Genomic DNA, 15,140 nt, shown 5'->3' on the forward strand with positions numbered 1-15,140 from the left:
CAAAAAAAAAAAAAAAAAAAAAAAAAAAGAAAATGTGGCATATACACCATGGAATACTATGCAGCCATAAAAAAGGATGAGTTGATGTCCTTTGTAGGGACATGGATGCAGCTGGAAACCATCATTCTCAGCAAACTATCGCAAGGACTGAAAACCAAACACCACATGTTCTCACTCATAGGTGGGAATTGAACAATGAGAACACTTGGACACAGTGTGGGGAACATCACACACTGGGACCTGTTGTGGGGTAGGGAGCCGGGGGAGGGAGAATATTAGCAGATACACCTAATGTAAATGACAAATTAGTTGGTGCAGCACACCAATATGGCACATGTATACATATGTAACAAACCTACACGTTGTATACATGTACCCTAGAACTTAGAAAGTATAATTTAAAAAAAGATACTGCCAAATAGTGCAATATCTTAGTTGTAAATAAATTGTCAATCTTTTTGCAACAAGGCAACAGTTGTGATATCACAATGAGTCATTACGCACTTTCTGTTCATGGAGGATCCGAAAATCATCTTCTTTGCGAAGAAGTGAGTTGGTGTGGGAGGCAGTACCTTAACATTTCAGCAGAGTCCTTTAGCCAAATTCCTGACGCTACCAAGTTTCCACAGGCAGACTGAGATATAAAGACAAGAGGGAAGAACACGGACCAAAAATAAGTATAAACGAGAATGGAGACTAAGTTTCCAACTAGCACTACACATTTTAAAGTGCTTTTCTTTTTGGTGAACTTTAAAGAAATGTAATAAACCTATATATTTCATGATTGAAAGGCCCTTTTCAATTAACTGGAAAATACTTGGTTATGTTTGAGTACACATTACTTCATTTTGTTTTTTACATTCAACCCACATCTGTGTAGTATCTACAATGTGCCCAACTTGAGTTTGGGTGCCAAAGATATCAGATGAACAACATAGGTTCATTCCGTGGGGAGCTTTCATTCTACTGAGAAAAACAGATAAATAGGAAAAGAGTGAAGAAAGGACTGCAGAGAAGAGACTTAATTTTTGGTATAGTCATGAAGGATGAGTAGGAGTTTGCCGGGCAAAGAAGAGGAGAACAGCAAAGATTCAAAGGCTTTGTCCATGGACAATGATTCCAAAGCCAGAGGTTGAGTTCAAAAAAGCAGTTTGGTTCTGTTGGAGTTGACAGTGTCAAGAGAAGGAAAGGAGAGTTTCAGGGCCAGATCATGAAGGGCACTGACTTCCTGACCAGGGAGATTGTATCAGACCCTGCAAGCAATTGATTGAGTTTAAGCCGGTCAGGTTTAGTCTGTATAGTATTTTAGAAGGACTCTCTGGCAGCTACTTGGAGGATGGATGGGAGAGGAGAGTTGAGGACAGGAGACCAGCTGGGCAGCAAGGTACTATGTGCACATTACATCGTCTTTAAATAAATAATGTGCAATTGTTCAGAAACAGGCGACTGCTCATTCTTTCAAATGGATTAGGGTAGAAGGGCCTTCTTAGCAGAGAATAATACAAAGTTTTCTTCCTTTAAAACATTGTTTATGACTTATTAAGGTCATCTAGGCTTAACAAGCGGTTCTTTTTTAAAAAAACAGCTTTATTGAGGTATGACTGAATACAAAAAGCTGTACATACTCAATATATGCAATCCGATGAGTTTGGACATATGCTTACCTTAATATCCCTCTAAAGTATCAATTATTTTCATTATTCACACCTTAGACCAAATTTCTTTTATCACTGACTTTTCTCTCTTCCCCAGCTGAATATTTGAACTTGAGGGCAGTGGCATTTCAAATGGAAGATTAAAACTAAGTTAAATTAGAAATCAAATTAAATTATGAGCTGGGGGACTTTGGTCAAATGTCCAAGAAGTCAGTTGGAAAATGAGACAAGACATTGAGGAGAAGAGAGAGCAGATTAATTCAGTTTGCAGTTGTACTAGAATTTTCAAAAGAAGGTGTTCTATTTCCAAAGTTCTCTATGTAATACTTAAGCTGTAAGTTAATAATGCTGGAAGCACTTGCTAGCGTGTGTACCAGTTCATAACATCAGGGTGAGTGTTAATGGCTACATAATTTGCAGGGCCCAGGGCAAAGTGAAAATGCAGGTCCCTTATTCAGAAAGCAGGAACAAAGGGTCATTAAAGGTGATAATGTATAAAACTGTCCTTTCTTCTACCATTCCTCTCTTGACTTTTTCTGCTAGTTTTTATTTGCTATTTCATGTTATTCCAAGGAAAGAAAAAACAAAAGTATAAATTTTTAACACAAATTTTACCATTCACTTTGTATTATGCAGTACAAATATAAGAATAGTTACTTTGCATGCAGAATCAGCAAAAATTAGGTATTTCATAGATTGTACATATGTATGCCATCCTTACCCAAACAGTGGAAATGATATACAAGACTTAAATAACTGTTTGTATTTCATTTCTGGATACACTCTCTCCCTTTGACTTATGAGTAAGAAAGGATTGCAAGAAAAAGATCTGTGGTTTGCTCTTTCTTTCTCTCTCTTTGTATGTCTTCATTTTCAGCATAAGCGGTTGGCTGATACAGGGAATTATTGAAGGAAGAAAGTATGCAATAGGCTCCCGTGGTCATCTGTGTTTCTTAGAACCCTTTGCCTTCTTGCTAAGTTTGAAAGAAGTTCTGGTTCCAGTGGCAAGCGTGGTCCCTTGAGGCTGCCAGCTTCCCCACTTACTCATAGACATAACACACTTACTCGTGCTCTCATGTTGAAACTCACCAAACTCCCATGAATTGTGCATCCCCCAGAATTCACCATTATGCACACCATGTGTGAATGAGCAGTGCAGAATGGCTGAGCGTGTGCAGCATGTGCAGACAGCCCCTGCTCCCTTGATGCTCACTGTCCCATTGGACTTTGCCCACAAAACACTGGTTCAACTACTAAAATCATTGAACAAAGCACAGAGCTTTTCTGAGCCTAGGGTCCTCCCTCTGAAGCTGCATGGGTCACACACCCATGAATCCAGCCTGCCTTGAAATTTCTTATACACAAATGAGGAACCAATTAGCCAAGTGATTTGCAAAGAATATGGAAACTGACTAGTCTTTTATGATGTGAACTAATGCTGTCTCAGACGCATGGAAAGTCACAGAATAAATGCAGACCTCATTCTGGACTTTATTTCTAAGATCTGCTGGAGTGAAGCACATGGATAGTTTACCATTGTTTTCAAACCTACATAATAGTTTATGGACAATAAGGTAAAATTTAAGTAAAATTTAAGATCAAATGTGAGGTTTAAAAGAAATGATGCTTATTACATAAAACAGGGAGTTGGGTAAAACAACTTAAGAGAAACTATTTGTGTGCAAAGAACCACCCAGAGTTAAGAGGGCTGAGGGCCCAGTCCTACCTCTGATCTTAGTGGTCCATGATCTCAGACAAGCCACATCCCCCTCTAGTTTTCATAAACTTCATCTGTAAAACAGGATTTAAACACAGATGGTTTCTAGTTTAAAATTTGTTCTGTGAAAGAGGCATTTATAAATCAAGAAACTCATTTTAAAGATACGATTGTAGACTTTAAAGATTTCACCCTAGAACTTCCAGAGTTTCTCAGCCATCCATACCTTTCAGAAATGTTCCTCCTCAGCTGTGCACTCGGCCCTATGGTTTACATGATCATCTTTCTCATATTTCTGCCTGTTCTTCATCTTACCGGACTATTAATCATCGCTAAAAGAAAAATTCTTAACTGCTAGAAGATAAAGTAAAAAGACAAGGTCTATGTCCAAAGAAATCCAGGGAGATCTGAGAAAAGTTTAGGGTTTTCTTAGGTCTATAGATTTATATCTGTTCAGTTTTCACTTTCTCTTTAGACCTTTCAGCTCCTATCCAAACAAAACTTTACCTTGCTTCCTGGAACTTCTCTTTTATGACTTACTGAGTGCGATTGTCAACATTTTATCAGGAGATTATTTCCCTTTGTTTTAAAAAGGACTGCCAAAATGTAAAGTATGATATTGTGTCTTGCAAAAATTGATTTTTTTTCACAGAAAGATAAACATAATCTAATGGTCGGTAGAAAAAGATATATTTTTAAATAAAGGCAGGAAACAGAAGGGAATTAAAATATGTTGCATTCCTGTTACATACCAGGTACTGTGCGTTACAAATATTATTTTATTTAACCCTTATATAATCATCTGTGGTGGTGGAAATAGAAATACTATCAATGACCTATGCTGTACCAGAAAGCTTCTAACACAGACTCCAGCCCAGACTCTCTCCCACGTTCCAGTCTTGTATATCCAACCGCCTATGCGGCAAGTACAGTTGGCACTGATCGTTCAATCAATATGGCCAGACTGAGCGCATTAGCTTTCCCTAAAAAGCCTGCTCTAGCCTCAGCATTTCTCATCTCAAGCGACATCGAGGTCACTCTTCCAGTTGCTTAGGCCACAAATCTTCGGGTCATTGTTGTCTCTTTATTTTCTCACCCTAATCACCCAATCCATCAAGAGGTCCTGTCAACTTTTGCTTCCAAACAAGTTCAGCATGGATCTGACTGCTCCTCAACCCCACCTGAGTCAGAGCAAATGCTGCCTCTCTCTGGATGGTTCACAAGCTTTCCAGCTACCTGCATCCTGACCTCTCCTAGGTACTATTCCAAACCAGCAGCCAGGATGAGGTTTTGAAACATAAGCCATGCCGACTGCAAGCTCAAACTCCTGCCATGGCCCCCTTTTCACTCTCAGAGTAAAAGCTGAAAAGCCATGAGCCATCCTGACCCACTCCTTCCTCCACCTCCCCACAGCACCCTCCTGCCCCACCATGTTTAATGTTACAAATTCATAACAACTCATCTTTGCTCATAAGCTTGTCTAAGTACTGAATTGCCGGACATACATCTTTTAATATACATATACTCACTTTTCAGTGCATACTTTCAGCTTAATGAATTCCTTATTCACTACTTCGGAAGAGCAAATATACACATCCTTATATTCAGAAAATACACTAAATGGCAACTGTGGGAGAAAAGTCTATGAGGTTAGCAATTGTAGTTGAACTACCTTGTATTATCTGTACCCACTACTATTCCCCACGGTGCCTTAGAAGACCTGGGAGGAAAATGCGTTCCAGGTAGCAGGGTGAGCTAATCCACACAGAAGCATGATGTGAACTGTAGAGTGCTCAAATAATGCAATTTGTTGTGACTTATTTTCATTAGTTCCCACATGGTTCACAATGGGCAGCGCATTTGTAGAAGTAAATTGTGCACACACTTACTAATCTCCTCCCTCACTTCACTCTATCCCATGACTTTCTTGCAGTCCCAAAACCAACCAGGAACACTCCCACCTTAGCAGTATAACCCCTGCCATTCCCTCTGCCTGGAGCACCCTTCTCTGGCATGGGACTCACTCCCTCACATCTCTCAAGTTTTTGGTCAAATCTCACGTTCTTGGTGGAATCCCCTCCCCTCCCTATACCTCCCTACCCATATACTTCTGATATTCTTCCCTTGGTCTATATTTCTTACATCTATAGCATGTTTCACCTTCTAAATTTCTCTATAATTTACTGCTTTACATTTATTATTTACTTTCTGTTTATTTGTCTTCACTAAAATGAAATGTTCACTAATGTATTCTCATCCCCTAGATAGTGCTTGGCATATGATCAATAAATCTTTGCAGAATGGTGGGGTGAATGAATGAATGAGAGAATGAATGAGTGCTTTCCCTTGTTCCTCATACTAACCTGACTAAACTTAGCCCGGAGGTATTTTACAAATAAGGACATTAAAACTGAGAGAGGCTAGGTAACTTTCACAAGTCAGAAACTTTGTAAGAATCAGATCTGTGATGAAAAGAGGACTTTCTGATTGGGACCTTCTCCACTTTATCACACTTCAAAACATGTATTTGATGAAAATATAGGTATTCCATAAAATGCAAGACCTTTGTAGTGTGTATTCTTCCTTCTCCACACTCTCAGTCAATAGTTTTTAAATAAGCCTCTTAGAATACTGTAGCTAAAGTGACTGGCTTATAGAGTAACACATATAAAATGAATGATATGAGCTTTATTCTTCCTTCTTGACTCTGGCTGCAGAGTTACAGAAATAAACTAACTTGAGCAAGCTTAAGCCAAAAACATTAATTTAAAAATAAATAATTTAATTTTTTTTTTTTAAAAAAGGGGGAGGCCAAGGCAAGAGGATCACTTGAGGCCAGGAGTTTGAGACCAGCCTGAGCAACATGGAGAGACTCTATCTCTACCAAAAAATTAAATTAAAAAAATAGCCAGGTGTGGTGGTGCACATCTAGTCCCAGCTACTCTGGAGGCTGAGGCAGGAAGAGCACTTGAGCCCAGGAGTTGGAGGCTGCAGTGAGCTATGATCATACCACTGCACGCCAGCCTGGATGACAGAGCAAGACTCCGTCTCCTTATCTCTTAAGGATACATGAGCTCATGAAAGCCACAGGAAAAAATGAAAAAGAGGGAGCAGGAGGCAGATGAGTTGAGAGAGTTCTTGTCCCACCTTCCATGTGTGTCTGTTTCATTCTTCCTTCTCCGTGATTTACCCATCACTCTTTAACCTGGACAGAGCTATAGTCTCACAGTCCCAGCTATGGGCCTGGTTTGGGAAAAACACCTCTCCTGGTCCAATCAGGGATGTCCAGGTACGAGGACCCCTTTGACAACTGCAGGATGGGGAGTGCTGGGCAGACCCCAAAGAAAGGGACTCAGCAGACAACTCCCAAGTAGCTGATTCTAGAAAAAGACAGTGGAAGAGTAGGAAGCACGTGATTGAATCGAATAGCTGAAGTCCAAATTCCTGTTTTTCACCTTTCCTCTGTGTAAGTTCAATGAGGTTGCTAATGAGAAAACATACCTGAATCTTCTGATACTCAAATAATTATAATGTACTTGTTCTTTTACTCTGGTTCTTTCTCAGCTACAGATGCTAAATCTTGATTATGTGGTGATTAAAAAAAAAAGAACAGGAAGAAAAAAGTAAAAGAGGGACACTTGGGGTAAGGAAAAGAAGAAAAAAAAGGAGAATCAGGAGTTCTGCATTTTAGTCTCAGTCCTGTCACCAGAAGCAAATGCCTTGGGCAAGTCACTTCTCTGGTTTCAGTGTCCTCTATCTAATGAGGAAATCAGACAGAATCGGTAGGTTTCCCAACCTGCTTCATCAGGAGAATTAGCTGGGAGCATTTACAAAATGCAGATTCCTTCCCCATAAATATTCTGATTTAAACGATCTTGCATGAAATTCTATCATTTGTATTTTAATGCAAATTTCCAGATGACTGATGATCAGCTACATTTGGGAAGCATTAGACTAGATGACATTTAAGACCTCTCCTAGTGATTAATATATTTGTTTACCTAACAATTATCTAACTTGTAAAACCAATTATAATAAAATGAATTTCTTCTTGTGTTTCTGGGTGTCTTTTTCAGAAATTACATAATCTTTCCACTTCGTTTCCAAAGAAAATTAAGAGAACTATCTAGTAGACAATCAATTCTCAATAAGTAGTTATGAAAGGATAAATGATCAGTCCTATATATTTTTAGAAATTAACAATTTTTCATTATCTCCTGAGTTACTTAGTCCTCATATATGTGGGGAAGAAATTCCACTCAGAGCTTGCCTGGTTTAATGGAATATTGAAAATACTTAGCAGGATAATAGTATATAAGTCAGGGCTCATAATCTTTTAAGTATAACTAAAAGCTTTTGATGATGGAGTCTCATTTTTGTCTTCTATGGCATGGATAAAGAGGTATATGTGAAAGTCAAGTGTTCCTCCTGTGCGTTATTATCATGCAAATACCTGAGGCTGTTATGTTTCTGTTCTTGCCTTTTACCACAGCACTTTCATACCTGTCAGTTTTGCCAGTCTCAAAATATTGCTTTAACAAGTTCTGCAGAGAATTGTACTAGCCCTGAACTTTTTGAAAGTCCAGTGTTCTTTTTGGAAACAAGATGTGAGTTTCTAAAGAGACTGAACTTCCAGACAGAGCATCTGGGACGTAATTCTGCCTCTGCCTCTGTGCCTACTCACTGCGTAAAATTGATCGAGCCATATCACCTCTTCTGACATCTACTTCCTCTTCTGTAAAATGAATTCCACACTCATTTCTTTATAATTCTTATAAATAATTAGGAGGTTAAAAAAATACAAATTATGTTCTCAATTCTGAATATCACTACATTTCTGCTTATTAGATTTATTATTTTTCTCATTCCCTTCTGACAGTATTTTAATATGCTACCTAGATCCAAAAGGATACATTGCTTACAAAAAAATAGAAACAGACCTTTACAGCTACTTACACTTTTCAACATCATATCATTTTCGCGTGTGACCCAAGTCCTTTTCTGTGTCACTTTTCAGAAAGGAAACTCATAGCTCAGCCATATAGCATATGATATGATCGGGAGTAGTTACCTCGTTCATACATGTGGGTCCAGTTATGTGTTCCATTTTGTCACTTTTCTAAGGAAGGATTTTTTAAATATTATTATTTTACTTTAAGTTCTGCGATACATGTACAGAATGTGCAGGTTTGTTACATAGGTGTACATGTGCCATGGTGGTTTGCTGCACCCATCAACACATCATCCAGGTTTTAAGCCCCACATGCATTAGGTATTTGTCCTAATTAAGGATAGTGGCTTGACTTAGGCACCAGCAAGTCCCTAGTAGCACACTTGGGAATATTATGCCATGATTGGCATCCTCCTGTGGTTCTTTTCCCAGAGTGAAAAGAACCACTCTGGGAAAAAATGATACATTTTAGCCCTTTTTAAAGTCACAGTGGCTTAGTTGTACTGTTGCTAAAACAAATAATGCTCAGGAAGTGAATACAATCGCATATGTATACTATATCTTACAGAATCGGATCACTGATGTTTGCATTTTATTGCTTTTTAAAGAAAATAAATGATAGGAAATGTATATTGTAGAATATCAAGCGTATTTATTACAGCAACATTTTTTTTTTCTGTGTGATTGATTTTATTTTTCTGAAAAGCATAAAAATACAGTGTGACATCATGCAAGAACACGGCCATGTAGATTTTCTGTGAAACTCTCTTCTTAACAACATTGAATATAATGTCTGTCAGAACAGTTCTTGTGAGATCATTGTTAAGCATCTTTTTTGTTTCAGGCTAGTTATTACATCTAATTATTGCATTGTTATGTTTCAGAGCATTTGAACATCAGATACCCAGAGTGACATCAGGTTAAAAAAAGCCTGCAGTTTGGATCTTTTCCTACCTCGGAAGCAAGGAAAATGGACAATTGATAATCAAAGGTAATATTGCCCCCTTTCCCCTTACGTGTATAGGAAGCACTTTCTTAAATAACAGCCTCCTCTTCAGCTATCCTATATGAAACATTTTGTAATAGCATGGTATATTTGCACAAAATATTCCAGGCATATGCTTTCCAGACATATTAAGAGTCTGTTGAATTTTAAACCTGTGTTTTTTTAACTTCCTAGCTACCTGTACAGAATCTGGGCCAGATGTATTTTATATGTTTAATCTTCATTGTTGTTGTTAATCTGGAATGGCATATTGGGCAAATGCCATTTATATAAATCTGTGGACCCAAATATTGTGCGTTTGGTAGGTTAGGCATGAAATTATGGAAGTAAATGGCATAGTATTAGCTTTTCTTAGCATATGGAACAAATCTGCATTTATCCACACAGACATGTTCAACATGATGTAAGTGTGCTAAGAAAAGCAATGAATGGCAGGGCGCGCTGGCTCATGCCTGTAATTCTAGCACTTTGGGAGACCGAGGTGGGTGGATCACCTGAGGTCAGGAGTTTGAAACCAGCCTGGCCAATATGGTGAAACCCCCTCTCCACTAAAAATGCAAAAATTAGCCAGGTGTGGTGGCAGGTGCCTGTAATCCCAGCTACTTGGGAGACTGAAGCAGGAGAATCACTTGAACCTGGAAGGCAGAGGTTGCAGTAAGCCGAGATTGTGCCACTGCACTCCAGCCTGGGTGACAGAGGGAGACTCCATCTCAAAAAAAAAAAAAGAAAAAGAAAAAGAAAAGAAGGGCAATGAAAACACTTGAGTCCTTGCTATCATCTCTACTCCTTTCTTTATGTCGTTTTGGAGGGAGAAAAAAAGAAGGGTCTTACCACATATAAATCAAATATACTACAGAAGTGGTATCAGATCAGAAGGAGATTAATACTGCTGAATAATAAGCTGTTGTCTTTGTTTGGGTTACTTGCTTGAGACAATGACTTGGATATGGCAATTTATTAGGGAGCTGATCCCAAAAGATCAAGAGTTAGAAGCAGGAAGAGTGAATCAGGGAAGAAGCACAGGCCAAATTGCAGGCGGGTTAGCAAGTCCACCACTGCAGACAGTGGGAACTTGGTTCCTCCCAAGAGGGGTACAGATGCCCAAATTTCTGTTAGAAAGATGTGCAGCAGGAGGTTTACTGACTGACTTTTTCCCCTTGGTTTTGTATCCCCCCGAGGGGCATGAATTCCCTCACAATGCTGGGCTGTGCCAGCCATGCATGGGTAGAAAGCAGAAAGACACTCAATTGTCACTTGTGTACCTTGAAAGGCAGTGGTCCAGGGACCGGTTTCATGGCAGACAATTTTTCCATGGGCAGAGTGGGGAGGTGGGGAGATGGTTTTGGGATAAAACTGTTGCACCTTAGATCATCACGAATTAGATTCTCATAAGGAGCACATACCTAGATTCCTTGCATGGACAGTTCACATAGGGATCATGCTCCTATGAGAATCTAATGCCATCGCTGATCTCACAAGAGGTAGAGCTCAGGCCGTAATGCACGCTGTTCCACTGCTCACTTTCCTGCTTTGCGACCCAGTTCCTAACAGGCCATGAACCAGTATTAGTCTATGACCTGGGGGTTAGAGATCCCTCCCTACAAAGGCAAGGAGACTCTCCTGCAGCTGTGACTGACATCCAAAGTGAACCCAGGGACATAATGTAGGGAGCCAGCCGCGTTTGTTGCACCTCCTTTTACTTTATTCTATATCAGCATTTTTCTCCTAAATGAAATATCTCCAAGAAAAAAAAGTTTTGTGTTTTAAAGACATTAAATAATTATACCTAAATATCATGGAATCCAGGTGAGTTCTGTTTCGAAACTAACTTCTTCATTAATAAATTGTCCATCTTCAGTAAATGGTATAGTGTCAGCTAAGTGAGAAATGCATCTGAGTCCCTGTGTATATTTGAGACATTATATAAGATTCAAATTATGACCAACATTTGGAATAGTCAGAATTAACATAACAACATTTAATCATAGCTGTATTTGTTACTCACTTTATATTGGTTCATTTACAAGAAGGTGTCTGTGTATACACAAAAATTTAATTATTGTCTTTCCTATTTGGAAACAACCCTGTTTGTGTGAAATGCATGACTGAAATTATATATATATCTGGGCATAATGTTAGATGAATGGTCAGCTGGCAAAACAGATTTAGCACATTAAGGTGAATCAGAGCCTCTTTGTTTTGTTTTGACATGAGGACATTAAACAGATTGAAAATAAAGTTGGATAAAGCCTGTGGTTGTGTTGTGACCTAGAAGATCATATGCTCAGAGGAAGAATGTAATTGATAAACTCTCTAAGGAGCAGCTATTAAAAATAAAACAGACAACAACAAACACTTAAAGTGATGTGCATTTGCATGCAGATTTCCTCATGAAGGAAATGAGAGTGGAGGGGACAGGAGAAAGGGCAGCGGAGAATGGTAGTGCAGAGAAACCAGGAAAGTCGTGGCAGATGCTAGTCAGAAATACCAAAAAGAGCAGACAGAATCAAACTAGGGATGAAGAGGATCCACGACATGCAAACCAAGTGAAGGGCCCCCGTTCATTTGAGGCTGGACATCCTCCTGAATCACGAAAGAAAAATTACTGTGTCTTCTCAACTGAACCATGTATTGCCCCTCATTAGTTTACCTCTCCCTTGTCTCCTTTGCCTCCAGAGTCTTCCAGAATCACAGCTCTGATCATGTCTGCTTTTTGCTCAGAAAATGTTCTCTGATTTACCAATCTATCATTATCTAAATTCTTAAGCAGGCATTTAAAACCTGCCACTCTAAGTTGTTAAACTTATTTTTTTTATTCTTTGGCCTCACTTACCAGTGGCCCAGCCCATTGTGTAGAAATGTAAGTGCTGTGATTTTTTTCAAGCCTTCCAGGCTTTGTGATTTTCAAACACAGATTGGTCTAGAGCAAGCTTATCTAGCCCGCTTTATTGTGTTGTTGTTGTTGTTGTTGTTGTTGTTGTTGTTGTTGTTTTGGTTTAGGCTTTTAGCAGCCTGAAGCCATGGCTTTTAGTTTCTGTCTCTAGTGATAAATGGAAAAGAGAGACAAGCATGGGACTTTACATGCCCAACCAGAAACAGAAACTAAGAACACATAACTGTATTCTCTCCCTTGGACACCTCTGTTCTGGAGTGAGGCCCAAGAATGTGCATTTCTAACATGTTCCCAGATGATGCTGATCTGCTGTTCCATGAGACCTTAACTTGGAGAACCACTCTGTAAACTAAATGATCCAGGCTGGCACTACAATTTCTGCGTTACAGTTTGAGTCAAAGACTGATCACAATGAAAGGTCTTCCTTACCAACATCACCATTGTGGGTAGGTGTGTTAGTTTAATAATAAGCTCTGAGTCTTCTGGTCAGATACCATCTTAATATCATAAAATTCCCAACAGTAAGATTTTTGATGCATTTTTATATCCTTTACTGTGTCATAGACTTTGTAGACCCACAAATATAATATCTATTGGATGGATAAAGGATGGATGGATGAATGGATGCATGGATGGATGGATGGATGGATGGATGGATGGAAGAATGGATGAACAGGTTTAGCAACCAAGAACTGGTTTCAGCATGAAACTTAACTCCTTACAAAGAAACTACTCTGACTTGTGCCATAGAGAAAGATGGTTTTGCTTCACACAGAAACCTTATTATATAAGCCCATACTCAATATATAAGACATTTTATTAGATGAAATCACACTACGTAGTTAAAGTCCAAGCATCTGAGTATCCATAGTATTGTGCTCTTTAATAAAGAGTCTCTCACGAAAGACTTTTTGCTCTTTGATTGAGTACAACGGGGGAAATGTCATTTATATCAAGCTAAATTGTACATTTTACTTTGTAAAAGAGCCACTGGTTGTATGAAACCAGCAAATCACATCTATTTAATAAATTCTTTTGCAAATGTCTTTTCCTTGAGTTTAAATTTTGCAGCTGCAGCATAATTTGAATGTTTATTCACATTTAGGACAATTATACTTTCTGGTTTTTTTGCTTTCTTGCATTCAAATGTGTTCATGTGTCAATGTTGCACATTTTCTCTCTACATCTTTTATCTGCATGCATCATCCCATGATTGGCTTGGTAAATTTTTCCTACTTTTCTTGCTAAAATAACTGTTCCTTCTGTCTGTTTTCTGCCTACTCTTTGATTTATTCCAGAAATTAGGCTCAATGCCTACTTTTAGAGCTCAGTGTGAAATATATTTTGTATGTTTTTAAACCCAGTTTCCACTTTTTTTTTTGTTATGTATTCTGTAGTGGAGTCAACCTCAGAACGCACTCTTGAAAAAGCCTGTAATCACATATTAGCATAAATAACAACAACAGAGGATAATATGAAAGCTTGAACATTTATTTTTTTAAATGTATTTCATAATTCACTTTTGTAAGAGAAAATTAAAATTTTCATTTTATGTTGTGGCTTGACTAATAGTAAAGCTTAAATATTAATTAAAACGTAAATGTCCTAGCCCCAACTTTGTTATTACCTTGATGTATGTTCTTGGCTAGTCCTTAGGCTTCAGTTACCTCCATTATAAAAAGAAGGGTTTAGGATAAGTAACCCCTGGAATTCATTCTAGTGCCTTACCTTGCAATTTCAAGGTACAGATCATATGAAATCCTACCTAAAACCCAACACGAAAGTATGAGTGAGTCAATCAGTCAACTAAGGGCACATACTTGAAAGCAGAGTTGAAAAGGCAGGATTTGGGATTCAGAAAGACTTGAGTTCAAAACTCAGCTCTTTCATTTATTAACTGTGTGAACATGGCGAATGGACTGAGCCACTCTATGTACTTTAGTGTCTTCATCTGTAAAACGGGGGCAGTGTTATTATCTGAAAGGTCACTTTAAAGACCAGAGATAGTGTATAAAATAAATCCAGCATCTGGTGGGTTTAAAGACCTATACAGGCTAGAAGCTGACCAGAATCCCAGCACGGTTTTGGAGGTTAATGGAGATTACTGTATACTCTTCTTTTCCAACATAATTCTATAAGCGTAAGAAACTTTTATTTAGGACTTTAAAAGATGAACACACTTTAGAAAATGTATCCATAATTTAGTCATCTGAGACTGAAAGGCTAGTGGAAAAATTCAGCATCTTTTTCTATCTACACGGGATAGCTCTGGTTCTATGCATTGCTGATGGTTACATGTGTCAAGCCGGGCCTTTTTTCATCAAGAGTGATTTCTCAGTGTGAAGCATGAAGTTTGCAACTTACATTTTGTTTTCTGCCTTGCAATCTCGCCATGGGTTGGGGAGAAACTAAAATAAAGATTCTTCAAGGCAAAAGTTTAACCTGAATAAACATTCATATGGTCTCAATTTTTAACTGATTTCAGAATGACTAAAATTATTCATTTTTTTCTTCTCATTCTCCAAAAAATTATTTTCATAGCCAATTTGCCAGATGAAGCTTTATACCCAGAGGCAAAAGAAATCAAAGTTTTGGTCAATAGAAGATTCATTTACTAAGAGATTCATGCAGATATTGAATACTTTTCTGTTTTTATTTTATGTGTTTTTGAGTTTCAGTTGTCATTTTGATATTGGTTAACCCCAGTACTTGTCAGCAGAAATTCAAAGCTGCCTACTTAACAGGAGTAGATCAATAAAGTTTTGCTGGAATATTTCATCAATCTTAGCACAGGATTTAATCCTGTTGGCAATTTTTCTATTTTAATATTCTATAAATCCTCTTAAGTTAATGTGTTCTGAGATAAATCTTACTATTTCACTATTCTATACTTTTTATATCAGAAATAATTTAGAAAC

At 38.1% G+C, this 15,140-nt stretch overlaps 1 protein-coding gene across 2 annotated transcripts in view; it reads left to right on the forward strand.

Moving 5' to 3' along the window:
• DLGAP1 (DLG associated protein 1) overlaps positions 1–15,140 on the forward strand; it is a 960,906-nt gene that overhangs the window by 300,865 nt on the left and 644,901 nt on the right. For both annotated transcript variants that reach the window (XM_025365244.1, XM_025365243.1), the window contains exon 2: positions 9,208–9,314. The gene's annotated coding sequence lies outside the window, so the exon portion shown is untranslated. The remainder of the gene's footprint in view (positions 1–9,207; positions 9,315–15,140) is intronic.

This window comes from Theropithecus gelada, chromosome 18, assembly GCF_003255815.1.
Source record: "Theropithecus gelada isolate Dixy chromosome 18, Tgel_1.0, whole genome shotgun sequence".
Lineage (NCBI taxonomy): Eukaryota > Metazoa > Chordata > Mammalia > Primates > Cercopithecidae > Theropithecus > Theropithecus gelada.